The 20,540-nt window shown below is 37.9% G+C and overlaps 1 long non-coding RNA gene across 2 annotated transcripts in view; it reads right to left on the bottom strand.

Annotated features, from left to right (window-relative positions):
- LOC147519070 (uncharacterized) overlaps positions 1–18,870 on the bottom strand; it is a 29,020-nt gene extending 10,150 nt beyond the window's left edge. The window contains exons 1-3 of one of the 2 annotated variants that reach the window (XR_015214184.1): positions 18,848–18,870; positions 18,195–18,410; positions 17,946–18,011 (exon numbers count right to left, since the gene is read on the bottom strand). This is a non-coding gene — a long non-coding RNA (uncharacterized LOC147519070). Of the gene's footprint in view, positions 1–17,945; positions 18,012–18,194; positions 18,466–18,847 lie in introns of those variants that run through there. The other variant, XR_015214183.1, reaches the window with a different exon arrangement.
- Positions 18,871–20,540: the final 1,670 nt, after the last annotated feature.

Genomic DNA, 20,540 nt, shown 5'->3' with positions numbered 1-20,540 from the left:
TTCTTCTACGGGGAACTTCACAGGTTTAGAAGCTCATGACGCCATCGAAAAGAAATCACCAAACCAAAGATGGTGTAAATTCATATGGGGCTCAAAAACTCTACCGAAAACACAAGGGATTGCATGGAAGCCGGCACACGACGAACCTGAACAGATGATCAACTCCAAAGGCAAAAAATGCAGCGGCTTTTAGATGTTGCATCTGCCTCAATCGAAGAAACTCGAGCATATTCTCTTTCAATGTACTCGCCAAAACAAGATGGAACTATGCTCGGAGACATTTTCAAAGACTTGCAGGAGCCCGTAATCATTTCGTGATGTGCGGCAGCAAGGTAAAACACTACAGCTCCCTCATACTTGATATGTGGAAATCTTGTTCTATTACTATGATGGTGAGTCTTTGGAAGAACCGAAACAGAGTGCTTTACGACAATAAAGCCCCAAGCTTATCGCACATTTGCTTTTTAGCAAGACGAGCAATCATTCGAGCTCACCACAGATCTACAGGGCATATGGAGAACTCGGTTCATGATTTAAAGATTCTTAGAGTCTTCAACCTTCAACACAAGCTGAGAAGAGCACCGAAAATCATTGAATGTTTCTGGACTCTTCCTCCACCTGGAATATTAAAGGTAAATACTGATGGGTGCTCGAGAGGGAATCCTGGGAGATCAGGTTGGGGAATGGTTATGCGAAACTATAAGGGTGAATTCTTAGGTGTAGCGGCAGGAGGTCTAGGGGTCAATACTAACTACATGGCTGAAACAGTTGCTATTGTGGAAGCTGTACACAAGGCGCTGGACCTGGGATGGAAATATATATGGGTGGAAAGTGACTCGAAATCTGTAGTCCAAGCTTTTCAGGAGAATAAAATACATTGGAGAGTCCGAGAAAGGTGGCAAACTATGATGGAGCAGGCAGCATGGATCAATGTCACAGCCACTTGGAGAGAGACTAACCTTGGAGCCAATAGCTGCTCTAAACATGGGGCTAACTTGGCTCAAAGGTGAAAGAAAATGGTGGGATAGTAGACCACTCTTCATGAAGAATATAGAGAATCACTACACCACTTATTTTCGTTTTGTCCACTAGATCATTGATGTTTTAGGAAAGGTACACATATGATGTAACCTTCATTAAGCAGTTCTTAATATGTAACTTCCACTTTTGTAACCCTTATTCTTTATTAATCAATTACCTTTAGCAAAAAAAAAAAAAAAAAAAACCAACTAGACAAAGCTGTCCTTGTTCGTTCATTCTTTAATGGTCTTTCTGATCATCAAAAAGAAACTCCTGATATAATGAACGGCGGTTGTTTCATGGACAAAGGAGCTACTCGAAGCATATACTTTTCTTGAAAAACAAAGCGAAAAAGGTACACACACTGGGTAACACTTGAAGTCGTCTAGGTCATCAAAGGACAATGTTACAAAAGCCACATCTATTTTTGAGGTAAAACCCGATCCCTAATTAAAAATTTGATAGAATCCCTAACTAAAAAGTAGATGCCCTTTGCGGTTCAAGTAAATGATCAAATACCAAAATCACCATGAACGTTGACATCGCCCCCCATGTGTCCTTTGTCTTAGTCCTGGCCATCCTGATGCATATTGTCCCTTGTTATATGCTTCCCCTACTCAACAATCAGAGGAGGCATGTGCATTCAACATTCCCAATGCACCGTGGAGACAACATCCGAACTTCGCTTGACGCCAAAATAACCAACAAATGGGGGCTCCCCCAGGTTTCGCTAATCCACCTGTTCGTCCTACCAACAATTTTATTCCATACCACCAAGGAAATAATCAACAATACCAACAAGGTCAATTTCAAAATAATTCCAATGCTAATTATCAAACCAACCACAGCCTTGTTCCAGCTAATCTAGATCCCAACTATACTCAGCAACTTCTAAGCAATAATCGAGAACTACTAGCTATTGCACAACCTGCGCCACTCGTTACGGATAGGACAAACGAGACTTTCTTGGCTTACATGAACCAACAGTCTCAAATTTTAACGTCTATCCAACAATCACTTTAACAATTGGCGCAAGAAAAAGAGTCGAAGGCGTGTTTCCCGCAAAGCGGTTCCAAACCCTAAACCAAAGAACACGACCTTTGAACTCACCAATGCACCTAGTACAAGCACCCCCAACCAAGGTGAGGTGCATGCAATCACTACTCTACGATCTGGAAAAACTGTAGACAATCAAATACGTATGCCAGATGATCAACCAAAGGAATCCAAAGGATCAAATGAATCTTTTTCCAATAATAAACCTACGGTGGATTCACCAGATCCAACAAAGTCAACATCCCCGAATGTAGGAAACAAGCAAGTAGACCCTTTTGCCAAATTCCGCCCTAAGGCACCGTTTCCTGCACGCTTGGCAAAGAATAAACCTGATGAGAATTTTGCTGAAATTCGAGAGACTTTTCAAAATTTGACAATTAACTTACCTTTTCTCGATGCCTTAAAACTATTACCAAAACATGCAAAATTTCTGAAAGATATGTGCACCATAAAAAGGAGAACTAATGTTCCTCAACAAGCGTTCCACACCTAACAGTTTCCCTCTATCACCGAACACAATGGTATAGTCAAATACAAGGACCCTGGTAGATCAACAGTCCCATGTACCTTAGGTGACAAATATACGGCTACTGCACTTCTAGACCTAGGAGCTAGCGTGAACTTACTTCCATATTACTTATTTAAACAACTAGGTCTTCATGAGCTCAAACCTACCACCATGACTCTACAGTTAGCTGATCGTTCCATAAAGTATCCAAAAGGAATTGTGGAAAACATCCTCGTAAAAGTCCAAGATTTTTTCTATCTTGTAGACTTTGTTATTTTAGATACAGAAGTTGCATGCGATTCCATTCCTATCATCTTAGGACGTCCATTCCTAGCAACTGCTAATGCTCTTATTAAATGTAGGGATGGTTCAATGACCATGTCCTTCAGAAATCTATCGGTCAAGGTGAATGTGTTCAAGTTGATGAAACAAATCCCAGAGCCTGACAATGATGGTGAGGTCAACAGGGTTGATAGCATTACGCAAGAGTATTTAACAAACTCTTTTCCAGAAGATGAAGTGTACCAATTTCTTTCCTTTAGCGAATCCGAGTTTGACGACGATGATTATACACAGGAAGTAAATGAGTTATTAGAGTCAATACCATTATTTGACCCTACGACTGTGATGTCCAGTAACTTGGATGAACATCAATCTATTTACTGCATGGATGATGACTTTCCTCAAGAATCTTTAATACCCACTCTGCCCACCCCTGATTTAAAACCTCTTCCGTCGGAATTAAAATACGTACAACTTGATCCAAATGGTCGTCACCCAGTTATCATTTCTTCACAATTGACTGACGATCAGGAAGCTCGTTTAATTAATGTCATTCAACAACATCGTTCTGCTATTGGATGGTCCCTCGATGACATTAAAGGCATTGAACCTACTGTGTGCACCCATTGCATACACTTTGAAGAAAATGCTAAGACGTCGCGTGAACCGCAACGTCACCTAAACCCTACCATGAAAGATGTGGTACGAGAGGAAGTTTTAAAATTACTGGATGCGGGTATTATTTACCCTATCTCTGATAGTGTTTGGGTGAGTCCAATACACGTTGTTCCCAAGAAATCTGGCATTACAGTTGTGATAAATGATAAAGATGAATGCATTTCCGCTCGTATCCCAGGGAAATGGCGAATATGCATTGACTATCGCAAACTTAATGCCGTCACTCGTAAGGATCACTTTCCACTTCCATTCATCGATCAAATGCTCGAACGCTTAGCCGGTCATGTATATTACTGTTTTCTTGATGGTTATTCAGGTTATTTTCAGATAGTCATAGACCCTGCTGATCAAGAAAAGACCACGCTCACCACAATCCATTTGGTACATTTGCATATAGGCGAATGCCTTTCGGCCTTTGCAATGCACCCGTACTTTCCAACACCGCATGCTTCACATTTTAGTGATATGGTTGAGCGTTTTATGGAAGTATTCATGGACGACTTCTCAATATATGGAGATTCTTTCGATAGGCTGTCTATCAAATCTCAAAAGGTTTTACACGCCAGAAGAGAAAAACCTTGTTCTAAATTGGGAAAAATGTCATTTCATGGTTACAAAAGGAATAGTTTTAGGACATATCGTTTCAAAGGACGGAATCGAAGTCGACAAAGCTAAGATAGAAAAAATTGCTTCACTTCCTATACCAAAATCGATTCGAGACATTCAAGCGCATTCTTAGGATCATGCAGGTTTCTATAGGAGATTTATTCAAGATTTCTCAAAGGTTGCTTTCGACCTTTAACCAATCTCCGCTTAAAGATGTCGTTTTTGACTTCAGTTTCAATTGCAAATAAGCATTTGAAATTTTAAAAACTGCATTAACTACTGCTCCCATAATTTAACCACCTGATTGGTCTAAACCTTTTGAATTAATGTGTGACGCGAGCGACTATGCTATTGGAGTGTACTAGGGCAATGCCGAAAGATAAGCCGGTTGTCATTTACTATCGCGAGTAAAATCCTTAATGAAGCTCAACGTAACTATACCACCACCGAAAGAGTTTCTCATTTGTATATGCTTTGGATAAGTTTCGTCCTTACCTAGTGGGTTCTCCAACTATTGTCTACACACGACCATCGCGGCACCGTTATCTATTAGCGAAAAAGATGCAAAACAAAGGTTGATCCGATGGATCCTTCTTTTGCAAGAGTTTACTCTAGAAATTAGAGATAAAAAGGTTGCGAAAATGTGGTTGCGGACCATTTATCACGACTTGTCGATTGATGTTGATCGATACCAACCTATCTATGATTCCTTTCCAGATGAACACTTGTACTCTATTTTTTCGTCCCCTTGGTAGGCTGACATAGTAAATTACTTAGTTACCGAAGAAGTCCCTTCATCTTGGTCTCGTAATGACCGGAAAAAGTTCTTATCCACTGTGAAATTTTATTTCTGGGATGATCCCTACCTCTTCAAGTATTGTTCCGACCAACTAATCCGCCGTTGCATTTCCGACTGGGAACACAATGATGTGTTATTCTTCTGTCATGAACAATCTTGTGGTGGTCATTTTAGTGGTAAGAAAACTGCGGCCAAGGTCCTACAATGTGGATTCTATTGGCCAACACTATTTAGAGATGCACATGAGCATTGCAAAGCATGCAATCGATGCCAGCAGCTAGGACGCATTACTCAACGCAATATGATGCCCTTAAATCCTATTTTAATTGTGGAAATCTTTGATGTATAGGGCATCGACTTCATGGGTCCATTTCCCAATTCACATGGATTCCTATACATACTAGTAGCAGTTGACTATGTGTCAAAATGGATTGAGGCATTAGCATGTCGTGCTAATGATAAAAAAACGGTAGTTTTGTTCATAAAAGAAAATATTTTCTCTTGATTTGGTGTTCCAAAAGCTATAATTAGTGATGGGGGAAAACATTTCTGCAATAAAATTTTTGAATCTTTAGTAAAAAAATATGGAGTTACGCACAAAGTGGCAACTCCGTATCATCCTCAAACCAGTGGTCAAGTAGAAGTCTTTAATAGAGAGATCAAATCCATTTTGGAAAAAACTGTCAATCCATCTAGAAAAGACTGGTCTCTACGATTATCTGATGCCTTGTGGGCATACAGAACATCTTTTAAGACACCAATAGGGATGTCTCCTTATCGCCTCGTTTTTGGAAAATCTTGTCATCTGCCGGTTGAACTTGAGCACCGTGCTCTATGGGCCATCAAAAGCCTCAATTATAATAATAACGCAGTACGCGAAGAGAAAATTGCGGTTAAATGAGCTTGAGGAAATTCGGAGTGATGCCTATGATCTCTCGAAATCCTATAAAGCCAACATGAAAAGAGTGCATGACAAGCACATATTGAGAAAAGATTTCAAAGTGGGTCAAAAAGTTTTGTTGTACAACTCAAGATTACACATTTTTCCAAGAAAATTAAAAACTCAATGGTCTGGTCCTTTCATCGTCTCTACTGTCACCCTTTATGGGGCTATTTCTTTGAAAAACGTAAATGATGACAGCGAATTTCAAGTAAATGGCCAACGCCTTAAACATTATCATGAGTTGCGCTCTCCAGATGTCAAAGAGACTCTTCTCAATGATCCTGTCTACATAGACTAATAGATTCGATGGTGTACTTCTTTCCATGTGTTTAAACAGAAAAAGTACGCCATTTGGGTAGCCGGGCCCTCTTCTATTTTCTTTTCTAAAAATCTCTAGAGTGTATGGTTGCAAGCACCGGAACCATAGTCCACAAAAACTCTACTTCAGAACTGAGTATAAATGTCTTCTGATAATTGAGCATACGTGCCTCTTGGAAAACAATGGGTACCAAAAATCTCAACTCCTTCTTTCTCCTCCCTTTTCTATTCTCTTCCTCGCGAACTCTAACTCATCATTTGGTGCAAATCTCACCCATCTCGAATAGGTAATGGTCGTAGTACTTTTGCTCGAAAAGCGGCCAGGCGAAAAAGGATGGGGTGGTGTATGAACTGTCAAACTCCTTTCTGTCCAGGTCTTGATCTTCTATCCGAGATGAGCCGGTATAAGCTATATTATTGTCTGACACCAACTCAACAGGATAAACTTCGTCGTCGTCCCGTTGTTCCCACAGGTTGGGATTCGTCTTGAGGATCTGACGTTAAAAGACTCACATTTGTCTTGAGGATCTGACGTTAAAAGACTCACATTCGTCTTGAGGATCTGACGTTAAAAAACTCAACATGTATATACTCGTTTTTCCCTTAGCACCAAGCATGGTGCCCAAAGAGAGTCGTGATATGCAACATCGGACATTTCCTAGTTCGATGCGGGCAATGGATTCCACCGGCCAACCCGATCGATTTTCTATGTGATCAGATAAGGGGCGGTTTGAGGCTATACCATATGTACTAAGGGTAATATTATTACTAGACCATTGCACATTGGTCGGGGATGGTGTCGTCTGAACCCTCGGCCCCATAACATAAAGGTTAAACCCGGTCACGGGTGGATTGGGTTAAGCCCTAGAGCCGACATGAAAGTTGCCTGAGTTAAGCTGTTGTGATGTGTTGTTTTATTTGGACTGCCGGTGTTGTTGTCACGTTCCTCTTGACTTGTACATTTGTATATAAAAATTGTAAATAAATAAAAACTATATATATATATATATATAGTAATAATAATAATAATAATAATAATAATAATAATAATAATAATAATAATAAAATAAATAAATAAATAAATAAAAAGGTTTGAATGTGATTTTGTCATATTCCAGTGAATGGCATTTTGAATCCCGGTCGTTTTGATATATCATTGTTTCAATTTGGAGTTAAAACGAATCGAAATTCCACGTTTGAAATTTCGGGACATAAGGGGAATTTCTGGAATTCATTTGGGCTTGGGCCAAAAATTGGACCTGACCAAAAATCATGAACCCATTTACAAAAACCCACACCCTGGGCACCCACGCGTCCATCCCTCACATTTCTTCCCCCTCAAAATCCGGATCTTGGTCTCCCTCACACTCACCCCGTGCACGCGACTAGACAGGCCTAAATTCAACCCGCGCACGCGGGCTAAACTCCACCAATTTGAACTCCCTTCCTCCAGCACCATCTCCTCCATCACTCCTAGCAATTTCCACCCTCAGAAATTCATCTAGACCTTGCTATGGCAGCACGAAGGAGAATCACAATTGAGAGAAATTTTGAAAATCTCTACAATTCCAGGATGTTTCATCCATTTTTCAATGAGGAAATTGCTAGTAGAGAGTGGGAATATCTCTTGCATCGAATTCCAGCTAATTATTCTGAAGATTTGGTATTGAAATTTTACGACAATAGAGGTTTCCGGGGTGATGAATTTTGGATTACGGCGGATGGGTTGGAACGTGAACTCACGTTGGAGTTATTATCGAATACAGCACAAATTCCAATAAACTCTGATAGTTCGACCCTGTTGTTGTCAGAATATCCGACTACGAGGGACTTAATGTTTGACACGCTTCTCGAGGGAGAGTACAATCATGGCTCGAACTGCGTGTACCAGCACTCGCTCAGACGAAACCAACTAGCCGTCACTCAATGGCTGGCGTACAACGTCATTGGAACTTCAAAGACGTCTGACGTGAACAAGACATTCCTGCACCTATTGTGGATCCTTCAGGAGAAGAAGAACACTTTCTGTATGGTCCACTTTCTAGGCCATATTCTTACGACCGCGTCAAAGCGAGTCGGATCCTCTTCTTTGTACTTGTTACTTTCGACATGCTTAACTTAGGGTTCGATCTGCTACTCCTTTCATTCCAACAAGATCTTTCAAGAATTTTGGAATTTTCGAGACTTGTGTTACGGACCACTTTGGGACCCGGTGAGCTAGAGATGATATTGAGCGTGATAACGTACCTCCTCCTCCCCGCCCCACCACCGACTGTTTTAATGAGGCTACCATCGTCGAATTAACACTCCCATGGAAGCCTTGAGACACATGAACACTAGTATCGCGGCGGGATGTTTCTTCATCAGGAAGAGATGCTTACTTCCCAAAATGACTTCCAGCAAGAAATGCGCAATTGCCAAGGCCGTTTCCAGAGAATGATGACGGCAAATCAGCGGCAATTCCAAGATCAATTGCTACAGTCTATAGGCCACATTCCGGACCGGTCATTTCGGCCCGAGTTAAGTCATGGCCCGGCGGCGTAGAAACCCGGGTTCATCTTCTGCTAACCCGGAGGATTCCCAGTAGCTGTGTATTTCCCTTGGTTTAGAAATGACTATGTCATTTATTTCCCTTACGCATTGCATTTTTAGTTTTCTTATGATAAAAATATTATATATCGGTTGATTTCTCATAATTTTGTATCTCCACACGGTTTGAATGAGAAATTATTTATGTTATGCAATTATTGTACTTTCTAATATAGTAGTTTGTTCCTTGATGCATTGGGCCTACTTTCAAAGCCCAACGGCCAATGGACTGATCCAAACAGTCAGAAGCCCAACGGTCAGAAATCTAATTATAAATACAACTCTCCTTTTCCACCTTCACTCATCCCTTTCTCTCACTCTTCACACTTCACACACAAATTCTCATTTTCTTGATCATAATGAATCCAATCGAGCGATGGGAAAAGGAGCAACGCGAATGGGCTATCACGATTTAAGTGATAACGCGTGTTTATCATTATTCTCCTGTCACTCATGCATAACAAGATCCAGAACATCTAGATCTATGTAACCATCTCTTTTTATGACTTTCATTTTGTATATTAGTATGGTGTGTTAAATAATTCTCACACATTTGTACGGGTTACGTATTAAATGGAGAAGTTTCGTATTAACTATTTGTGTATATTAGTTGTCTTTTTCTCTCTAAAAAAAAAAAAAAAAAAAAAAAACCCATAACAAAGAAAGGCCATCCAAAACTCACCAAATTAATTAATTGATACTCATGTTGTTCAGAGAAGATCGCGCACGCTACAAGGTATGCATAATACTTGTCACACATGCAGCTCGATTATTCTATCCATATGCTATTACTGAGGTCTGATAATCATTTCTGAAATTACATGTAAGTCTAACTACCCTGTGAAACTTTCCTCCGTATTTTCTAACATTGAAACATCTCATTAATTGTTTGGAAATCTGACATAACAAGACTTACTATGGATCCCCATTGTTGCTGTTCATAATCACATGGGTCATTAACTACACTTGGAATCCAGATTGGTACAGACTCATAGATTGGCTATAAATCTCTTCTTTTTCAGCCATTCTCATTCAAACAATTCTCACTATCCTTCCCCGATATACTACCAATGGATCAACCAAGAAAAATAATGCCCGAAAAGACTACCTAAAAGTTTTGGAAGATGGCGGTTTTATCCTTATTCGACACCCGAAATAATATCGGGGGGATGGGCCTCTTCTTATATCATTCAAGAAATTGGTTATTCCCAAGAATTGGTTTTGATATTCTACCAATTTATAGAACCTGAGAATGGAAAATTCTACTTCAATGCTTATGGACGACGATTGGAATTGACTAGGGAAATTATCTCCGACATACTTCAAATACCAATGAATACCCAGGAGTGCCTTTTTCCAGAGTCATCATTTGATTCCGTCAAAAGTTTACTAAGAGCTACCATATCTTATGGCGAAGTGGGAAATAGACATCACGTTGTTCTTCAGCGCTCTTTGAAACAGAATCAACGAGTCGTGCTCCACTGGTTGGGACACAATGTGATTGGTACATCTCACCAATCAGAAGTCACAAAGACTCAACTTCACCTACTTTGGATTTTGCAGACTCAAAGAAATGATTTTTGTCTAATCCGACACCTCTGGAACGTGATCACAAGGAAAACAAGAAAGTCAACACCTCTACCTCTACCCACTTTAGTCACGCAAATTATGATGCGTTGGGGTTATCCAGTCATTTCTCTAGAAACACCACTTCAAAGAGCACATATCAGCGTACTCCAAACAGACTACTCCACTGGTTTTTGGACTCCTGATACTCTGACAGATGAACAGAACGACCCAAGCTCAAACCCTGACCATTTCTTTGATGAAAATGCCATGCTAAAATTTTTTAACCCCATGGAAGGCATTCAATTTTTTCATCACGGCATGCGGGAACTACACGCTCGTCAGAATATCATCATTACAACTCTTAAGGATTTCCAAGAACGTCAAGCAAAGAATGATGTTGAACAGGAAGAATCACGCTCTCGTTATGGAAAATCAAACTACACTCTCTGCCAGCCAAGGGGACATTCAGATGCAGCTCAGCCAACAAATGGAAGAACTAAACAGTCTGGTGCATGATATGCGTCTCCAAGATCAACATAATAATCCATAATTTTCTAATATTACTAAGTCAATAAATAAATAATCGTATATGTTATTACATTTTTCGTCGTATTATGAATTTTGTCTTACTTTTGTGTCTTCTTTTGTATGAAATACTTAATAGGATTGTCATCATTTGCATTGTGACTAATATAATTTAACATGTGCTTACAGGAGGGTCTATTCTCTTACATACTCATTTATCCATCCAGTTTGCCTTTGTCGTTACCTATTTCTTTACTTCATCCACTATGACATCTTCATCAATTGCATCTTCATCAAACATGGTATCTCCCAAACTCATTCCTGAGCAATCCTTTCAGTCTATGATGGATTCCAATACCTATGACCATCTTTTCCGTGACTACATTACAAACATCGGGTGGTCTTCCCTAATTCTTCAACCTGACCAAACTTATTCTCCGAGTTTGGCTGCATACTTTTATGCTAATATGGAAGACACACCAGCATTCAACCATGCGCATGGTTTCTACTTACACGGGTTCACAATCCAAGTTGGTGACACACCTCACATCTTTTCTGAACAACAACTTGCCCTAACTTTGGATCTTCCATACCACGAACCTGCTGCATCATGGCATTACATCTATCATAATTCTTACCGTTCCTTTCAGTGGCAAGAATTTTGCGACTCTTATGGTGATGGTCTTGAGATTAAACGAGAAGGAAATGGCCATGTGCCATGGCGCGACATCACCATTCCATTAGCAAGCATGACTATGAACATGGGGACTGCGATGTTATTTGTACTCCTGAACATTATGGGAGATTGACATTTTTCTACTGCCAATGAGGCTGCCTGCGTCGTATTCAGTGCACTGGCTCAAGGTCATACATTATTTAACATCTTAGATTGTGTTATCTCCAACCTGAAACGAGCTCGCACTTTTCAGGATCGATTATATACTTTTACCGGTCACTTGCGAATCATGAAGACACATTTCCACGGTTTGCGGCTACTTTTAATGGCTGGGTCAAGGTAGATTCTATGTGCCCGGACAAAGCGAATCATTCGTTCATTGAGGTTTTTACGGCAATGGAAGCGTCCCCTTTCGGTACACGAGGCATGTTCGTTGTTACCCGAAGGATGAAAATATGAAGAAACATTTGAGGAAATGAGAGGCGAAGAATGGGCAGAAATTTGGCAGACTATTATCTTTTGGCGCGATGCTAAGGAAATGCATTTCCTTAAAGAGGACGCCAGACCTTCACATCCTGCTGGATGGTAAACTTGAGCTTGCCATTGTACATATCTAGCCAAACCTTATGTTTGGCATGCTATTGTTTTTCATGTTTCGTATGCTATTGTTTTTCATTATTTCGTGTGCTATGTTTAGTGTGCTATTGAACATTTTATTCTTCTTTCTGAATAATATATTATGTTCTCCAACCTTTCTGTTCCAGCAATCTAGCCCTAATTTTGCTCACGGTTCTCAGGTACTTTCTCTATTTAATTGTTGATACTTCAAGGACTAAACATCATTCTGTTGGGGGTGCTTTAACCACTCAGAGCAAATATTAGGCAAATTGTAACCATTATATAGTTTTTATTTTCATGTTAATAATTGTACTTAGTGACAAAGTCTTGTTTCCTTTTCAATGATGAAAATTGTCTAGAAATCTCACATTAGTATCCGAATTAGGATTTGTTTTTAAGAAACTTAAGATAATACGTATGCAATAGTTTATACATCTTTTCATGAACATTCATGTACTGAGTATCATCGATTGTACATAGCAGTAAGTTTCTGGAACCAACGGTTAGTTACTTAAACTATAAATCCTGTGAGAATCTAACAAAAAACCTTAACACGAGTGATTTGTGTGTGATGACACAGAGGAGTAGTTTTTCCGATTAGAGAAAATCACACATCTACTTACTTGATCGCCACCCGAACCCTAGGCAAGAATTTAGGCCATCTTTGGATCGACATAGCTAAAATTTTTTACCTGTTACAAATTTTACCGCTAGTCACTCCATTGAACCTTTCATCAAACCTTTCACTTTCACCAAAAAAAAAAAATAAAAAAAAAAATTCCTTACTCATCTATTAAACCAAATAAAAGAACCTACCTAAGTGATGATTATGAGAAATAGGATGAAATGTGGAAAGAATAAAGAGAAAGACTTATCCCAAATAAAAGTTAGTTACTTGCTTCAGGAAAGAAAAATAGAATCATGTTCTTAAGCCATCTAAAAAAAAATAAAAAAATAATCCATTAGAGGCTTAAGAACAAGGTTGGAAAACTCAGTTAGAAGAAGGAAAGAAAACAATGATTTCTCTAGTGTAAATATATGAAGACCCTATTCTCTCATGATCGTAAATTTTGATTATCTATTTTCATTTTCTTGTACACTATCACCTAAGCCCCATAATACCTAATAAAGACCTCTAGCTCAATTAGAGATGCGGTTGGTGTGATAATAAGTAGTAGGCGGGATTGATCGACATCGGCTCCTCATTTGTCATTGAGATGTGAAAACGTGTGCCCACTGCATCTTTGGAGTTAACAAAAAACTGAGTGGAAATTTTTTTGAGTGAAATTGTGTTTTGACACATACACTGTGAGAACCCATTTAGGTACACTCTCCAAAGGATTCAGAAACAACCACACTGGTACATTTCAATGAAAAGTTCAATTTGCATGCATGATCATATGTAGATGTTTTAATTATTGAATACATATTAACTTGAGTTTCAAAGAAATCAATCCTCGTTCCTTGCTAAGGAGATGTATGGATATCTAAGATTAATTTAGGAAACGAGTTTGTCACTGAGTCGTTGTAGTATAAATGAAGTTTGTGAGTATCTTCTCTGGAAAACTCTCACGAGGCTATAACTCGTCCACTAGGGAATTCCTAGTGGTTTAAGGCCTTGTTGCATATAGTCAATGCAACCGCACTCTGCGAAACGAGAATTAGTTAGGACTACACATTTTTGGCCACTTATCTGTTTTAATGTCTCTTCTTTGCTTGAGGACAAGCAAAGTGTTGTTTGGGGGTAGTGTGATAAGCACCCAAAAGTGTATTATAAAACCCCATTGAGACATATAAATTTGGTTAATTATGTGTTTAATAATCATGAAATACATATGTTTTCATACTTTTGCAGGTATTTGCAGTAAAGATGGAAATATCATTTAAACCTGCGATAAAGCACGAGGAACGACATATATATGAATTCTTCCAAATCCGCGACGAAGCATCAAACTTCCAAGCTCCTACCTCTTGAACCCGGGGACTCGAATCGACAAGTGGCTGCTTTCGGACAATCGAGGCGATGAACTCTACGCATAGGCGGAAGTTGTAAAATTGCCCAAAGACCGGACCGCCATGGACCACATAGGACCCACTATCTTGGGCCCACAAGATTGGATGAGTCATCAATCATGGAGCATGTCAAGACAAAAATGACAAATTATTGGTGCAAAGTTGACACCTTGCATGTAATTAATTAGATTAGGTGTTAATAGTGAAAAAAAGGCAAGGTGTCATTTTGTTTTAATGTGGTGGATAAAAATGAAGTAAATGTGGTTTGATGTTTCACATAGGAGGAAATGAGATGTCTCTCAAATGGAGAAAAAAAAAAAACAAGGGGGGGGGGGGGACACTCCATTTACTTCCTTGACTTCTTTTTCTTACCTTGTATTATTTTAGTTCCTTAGTCATTTTTATTATTTAGTTTTTAATTTTGTAAGAAAGCTTGTAATACTTTTTAATGGAGGAAACTTTGGTTTTCTTCTAGTGGAAAATAAATCAAAAGCAAGTGAGTTAGATAATTAGTCTTCTTTTTCTTTTTTCTCTCTCTCTTTTTATACTTTCTAACTTGTAATCCTTCATCCCAAGGATCATGAGCTAACTTCCCTTTGGGGAGTTAATCAAACTCATGTGAGGGAAAAATCTTTGTTGTTGGTTTGGTGGGTTGTTTAGGAAGAACAACTAGACCTACACCCTATCCCAAAATGATAGTTGGTGTAGTGTCTAGTTAGGGATAAAAGTGATGAGCTTAGAGATAAGTCATTGCTTTGATTCCACTTGCTAGTATGTATGAGCTTAGAGATGAGCCATACATGTTAGGGATCAAGTTTTCTTCTATTAGACTTGTCTATGAGTTCTAGGAAGAATAAAATAAACTTATTAAAATTAACAACAAAAGTTAACTTCACATGAGGAGGATTAACTCTCCATATTTTCTTTTAGTTAATCGTATTGTGTTTAGTTGCATGAATTTAAATCTTAATGTTTTTCTTAATGTTTGTGTAGGAAAGAAATCTAGTATTAGTTTTAAACTTACTCACTAGTTCCCTAATAGTAAAAACCAAGTTGTAGTTGTCCTAGACTTTAGGTTAGATCGAATCTTGACTCCAACTATATGAACATAAAATTTTGTGAGTAAGGAAACTTTGAAATTGCACTTTTGTCAAATTAGAGAGACAATCTCTAACGTAGTGAAAAGTGGATATCAGTGGTAGTGGAGCAACGTAAGGTAATAATCACTGGTGCTCTAATGGTTGTACTAATGGCTGTACTTAATGTCCAATATTGAGGGCAACCATTAATATTACCTTAATAAGTAATATAACTCTTAATAAGTATGGGAGAGGAAGAGGGAGTAATGTTTGTACTAATGGTGTCTTAAATAATACGATTAATTTTTTTTGGTGAAGAAAACGGAAACGGACTTTGGAGGTAAAAATGGGGGAGAGGAATTGACATTGGATGGTAAGTTCGTTTTTTTTACGTAACGGAGAGTTTATTAGAGGCCCAAGCCCACAAACTGTTTAATGTCACAAATTGTGTTTTCTAACTCAGTTTCCCTAAGAGATTAAGATCCAAAAAGATGACTTAAGCAAAATGTATAATGACATTGGGTAGAAACTCTAAGCTCATTAATGACAATGAATCGAATCACTGATCCATTGATCTTCAACACAACCCAATCTCGCTTTGACATACAATCCTAAGTTCTAAATAAGTTGCAATTTACAATATAATATAATTAATCCATGACAAAACATGAGAAAATGGACTAATATTTTTTTACCTCCATGACCATAGTAGAAAGATCAAGGATAACGAAAAAAGAAGGAAAAAGCCGATGTCTACTGGGGATAGGAGAGAAACATGTTAGGGTTGTCTTGTCAGCATTAAAACGAATGGGAGAGAGATCATATTGTGGAGAAACCAAAAACCAACGTTACTGTATTGTTTTTTCATAGTTGCAATGTACCTTAAAAAGCACATAAACAACCTATACTTGTAGAATATAAAGTGCACAGATGATCCCATAACTTGATTAAACCAAAAAGCACGGGGAAGACAATGAAACACCTTGTTAATAAATTGTAAAAACATAACCTAAGAGATGCATATAGACTTCTTAGATACTGGAGACACATTGCAATACTCAAATTCAACCACTAACATACAACCTAAGCACAAATTTTTTGAAATGTCCTCTATAAAGAATATTCTTATTATAGGAAAAACAATGCCTAAAACTTTGATGATTTACGTTTACGCCAAATACGACATCAATGGCTGGCCTCTATGTTGAGAAGTCAATTTGAATGGTCACAAAGGGTACACAGATCTTGCATTGCCATCGAAAAAAGGTCTAAAATGGTTTCTACAGTGGTTCTAAGCAATGAAAACAAACTTGAACCTATAAAAGTTGGATGCCAAGAATTCAACCCAAAAAGAACCAAATAGAATTGAAGCCAATGACAGTACTGAAAATACCCAAAACCTACCAATTATCAGAAGCTTCGTATACCTTTCGTATGCCTTAATGGGTTGCACTGGAAAGTATGAAACTTACGGTGATGTTCCCAAAGGTTTTGAACTTTGGATGGCTTGAGAAAATGGTTATAAAGTTGCAATCCAAGGGACAAAAGCATCAAAACTTCAAAGTCACACTATTACAAATACAAACTGATGGTATACCAAGTAGGAACACTTCAATCCTAAAGATCCCTTCACCTCCATTTTTGTTTTAATAGAATCATGGAGGCGTGAGAGGGAGAAATTCAGAGATCAGCATTGTATATATAGTACATCTTGGAAAATGCAAACAACCGAACAGAGATAATCCATTGACCCCTAATTAATGGCTACTAATATTAATTGTGCTAATTTATTTATCTAATTTTCTAATCACTTACACTACATTCGAGGCATGAGAGTCAATCACAGCCACCACTCAATGGACACACTTCTCTTATGCCTACCAATGTTTGACGGAAAGGCCAAGTGAGGGAGGATTTAACCAAAGCCAAACCAACAAACCTAACCCCTTGTAAAGGAACAACTCCTATTTCGCACAATCGAACTTGCTTAGTCCTAAACCACCGCAATGACCCCAAAAGAGCACACCAACCAAATTTATGTTAGTCCCTAAATAAGGCTTCCAATTGGCCAGCAAGTCCTGAAATCTATAACCTCTATTCTTAACGACTTCGCTCGTTGTAGTCTCTAAAGCCGAGCTATAAATGAAGCCCTCATATATTCACTCGCTTGGATTCATCTGACTTTACTTGATTCACTATTTACACTGTACCGCTCATACATGTACTTGATTCAGATTACTCAAAGATTTAAGCCATATTTGAATCAATATATATAACAAACGTATTCAGCCATGCATCAAAGACAACAACAATGACAAATACCATCGAATTTCTAACATAAACTTTGCCTAATTTTACATGGCGGCTGGCATATACCCAATCAGCTGAAGCAAAAATGAAGTTAACAATAATAAGCCTTTCTAAACAAAAGGAGAATACTACCCTCATGGCACTGCAATTTTACAGTAATAAGTATGTGCAAATTGGAACAAAATAAATATAATTAATCTATCTGGATATAAAAAATCTAAAAATGATCACAATGATGAAACCCATTCACGCTGATTAAATCTTCTAGATAGGGATATCATTATATATAGTTATCATTATTGTTCATCAAAGCAAGAAACATATCAACTCAAATTGGAGAAAATTATTAGACCAACCTTATATAATCACCTTATTTATAGATGATAAATTTGGAAGACGAACATCCGCGCTAGAAAAGAATCCTGCAAAGGATGGTATAGATTTTAAAAGGGGAGGAATTAGGGAAACCATATTCAAATGAGAACATTCTCAAAGAAGAGTCATAGTGGTAGTATGATAATCACTACTATCAGTACAATGAAAACAAAGGAATTTTATAAATGAGAATTGAAAAACTAAAGAAACCATTATTGAATAGAACTTACATGAAATTCAAAAAGGACCATTTTTGCCAATTTGATTGCATTTTTTCTTTCATTTAATGTGGTGTGTTTTACAATCGGAGGAGGAACCTTGATGTCATAAATTGGGGGAGAGAGTAATGGAAGAGGAAACTACTTTGGGAGATGAAGAAAGGGAGGAGGAAATAAGACGTACTGATGGAGATAAAGAGAAAGAAGTGGTAAAGGACGGGAGAATATCTAGCCCATATTAAAACAACCAGCCAGCGGAAAACTAATTTAATCATGTAAAATCACCTTTATGAATCCTGACAATAAGATTTAGGGAAGCTGACGCCGGAAATTTGGAGCGAGAGTTTAGCGAGAGAGAGAGACCCAGGCTTTATACTGAGAGTTGAGAGTGTTGTAGAAGATGGTTAGAGGAGCAACGTAAGGAAGAACTCATTGTTGCTTTAATGGCTGCTCTAATGGTAGTCAAAGTTGATTATTTTGGAAATTCTCGGGCGGCCAAATGAAGAGAGGAGTTACGGTATTGAAGAGGTAAAAGTTGTATTGTATTAAAGGAATTAAGTGTAAAATTAGTAACTCTATCCGTTTCTTTGAGAGTTTGGAAGTTGGGAATGAATGAGAGAGGCGAGCAGAGGCGGTGCAATTTTGTGTAGAAAAACGGTAGAAACGCACATAGAAATAAATTTGTATTAAATTGGTATATTTAGTATGGAAAGTGTTTTGTAGATGTGCATAGTTTAAATGTCATAATTTAATCCAAATTTAATCAAATTGCCAAATATGGAAGATGACATAAATGTGTATTAAATCAATAATAAAAGCTAAAAAATAGATCAACACAAATCTCCATGCACATCTAACTCAGATCCCCACGCGATCTCGATCTCTCTTTGTCACGATGAGAATAACATTTACCTTCAGTTGCATGTATTCCCCCACTGTTGAAGCTTTAGGTTTTGGAGGGTAATCCCCCCCCAATACAGTTTATTCTATATGTGTACTCTGCTATGGCAGACACTTATGGCTGCTGTTGATGCTAATTACTTTGCTATGACAAGTGACAAGTTGTTGTTGATGCTAGGTACAATGGAAATAAGGAAGACGGAAGACACCAGTGATTGTTTCAAATTCTAGCTTCAAAAGTTCAAGGATATTAACTAAACCTGTTAAAGTTTCAGGTTTTGGAGGGTAATGCCCCCCCTCTTCTCTGTCGTTTAAGTATATGTTTGACATTGAGACAAAAAAAAGGTTATATAAGGCACCCTTAATGAACCTTGGAGCTGTAGTGTCTTGCATGAGTGAAATTATTTCTCCTTTTTTATAAAAAAATGATGCATATCACGATTATCTATTTTCTAGGTGCGGCCATAACTTCTAGCAGGCATTTTATGTATTTTATGTTGGTTACCGACTCGGCCTCTGGAAATAACCACTACCATGTTTTCACCAGGAATTAAAATTTTCACGTCTATGTATTAGAATGTTTTTACCAGTACCATTTCGGAAAGGGGGATCTAATTTTATTCATTAGTCATTATTCGTTTTTACTAGAAATGTGGATCTCAAATTGAGAGCAAGAAATGACTCAATACCTGACAACCCAAAGTTGAACCCATAGCTTATACACCATCTTTGTAACCCAGTCCATGTCTTTAGTTCAAGTCTTAGTATCATTTTTACATCGCTTTATTGAGTATCGTATCTGCATGGATGTTGTGAGTTATACCAAGTACTGTTTACCATTCAGTTGGATGAATATATGATTGGAAGTCTCAAAACAGATCAGTTACATATTATACGTGTTTTACTCTAAATCTTGCTAAAGAATATTGTTATGTGTGCATTTGTTTTCTATTGCATTTTGGCATATATAGATGTTTTATCTCCCCTAGGGAGTGTGGAGCATTGTGAATAGGGGTGTGTTTCGGTTGGATCGGATCGGAATATGGGTTTTTGGTTTCGGATTTTTTTGGAATTTGATATATTGTGCCGAATCCGATCTGATCCGATTTTTTTTTTCGGAATTTTTGGAAATCGGTAATCGGATCAAAATCGGAATTCAGAAAAAATCGAGAAATTCAGAAATCGGATAATTCGGATGAAAAATCGGATGCAAATTGGAAATTATTGAAAATTCAAAATTTTTAATATTAAATCTATTTCTTCGGAAATTAGCTTATAAACTAGAAACTAGCATCAAGCAAAGTGGATATTTTAGAACATTTAAAATACCTTCAAGCAATGTTTATCATGGCTTTATATTATTGTTGTGACATTATATTGTTGGGTTGTCCATGATCAATTCATGACTATGTACTTTTTTGGTTTTTAATTTGTTCCGGTGATGTTGCAAACATATTT

The sequence above is a fragment of the Coptis chinensis genome, chromosome 2, assembly GCF_015680905.1.
Source record: "Coptis chinensis isolate HL-2020 chromosome 2, ASM1568090v1, whole genome shotgun sequence".
NCBI classification, from domain to species: Eukaryota; Viridiplantae; Streptophyta; class Magnoliopsida; order Ranunculales; family Ranunculaceae; genus Coptis; species Coptis chinensis.
This window is presented reverse-complemented; position numbering and strand designations above follow the sequence as displayed.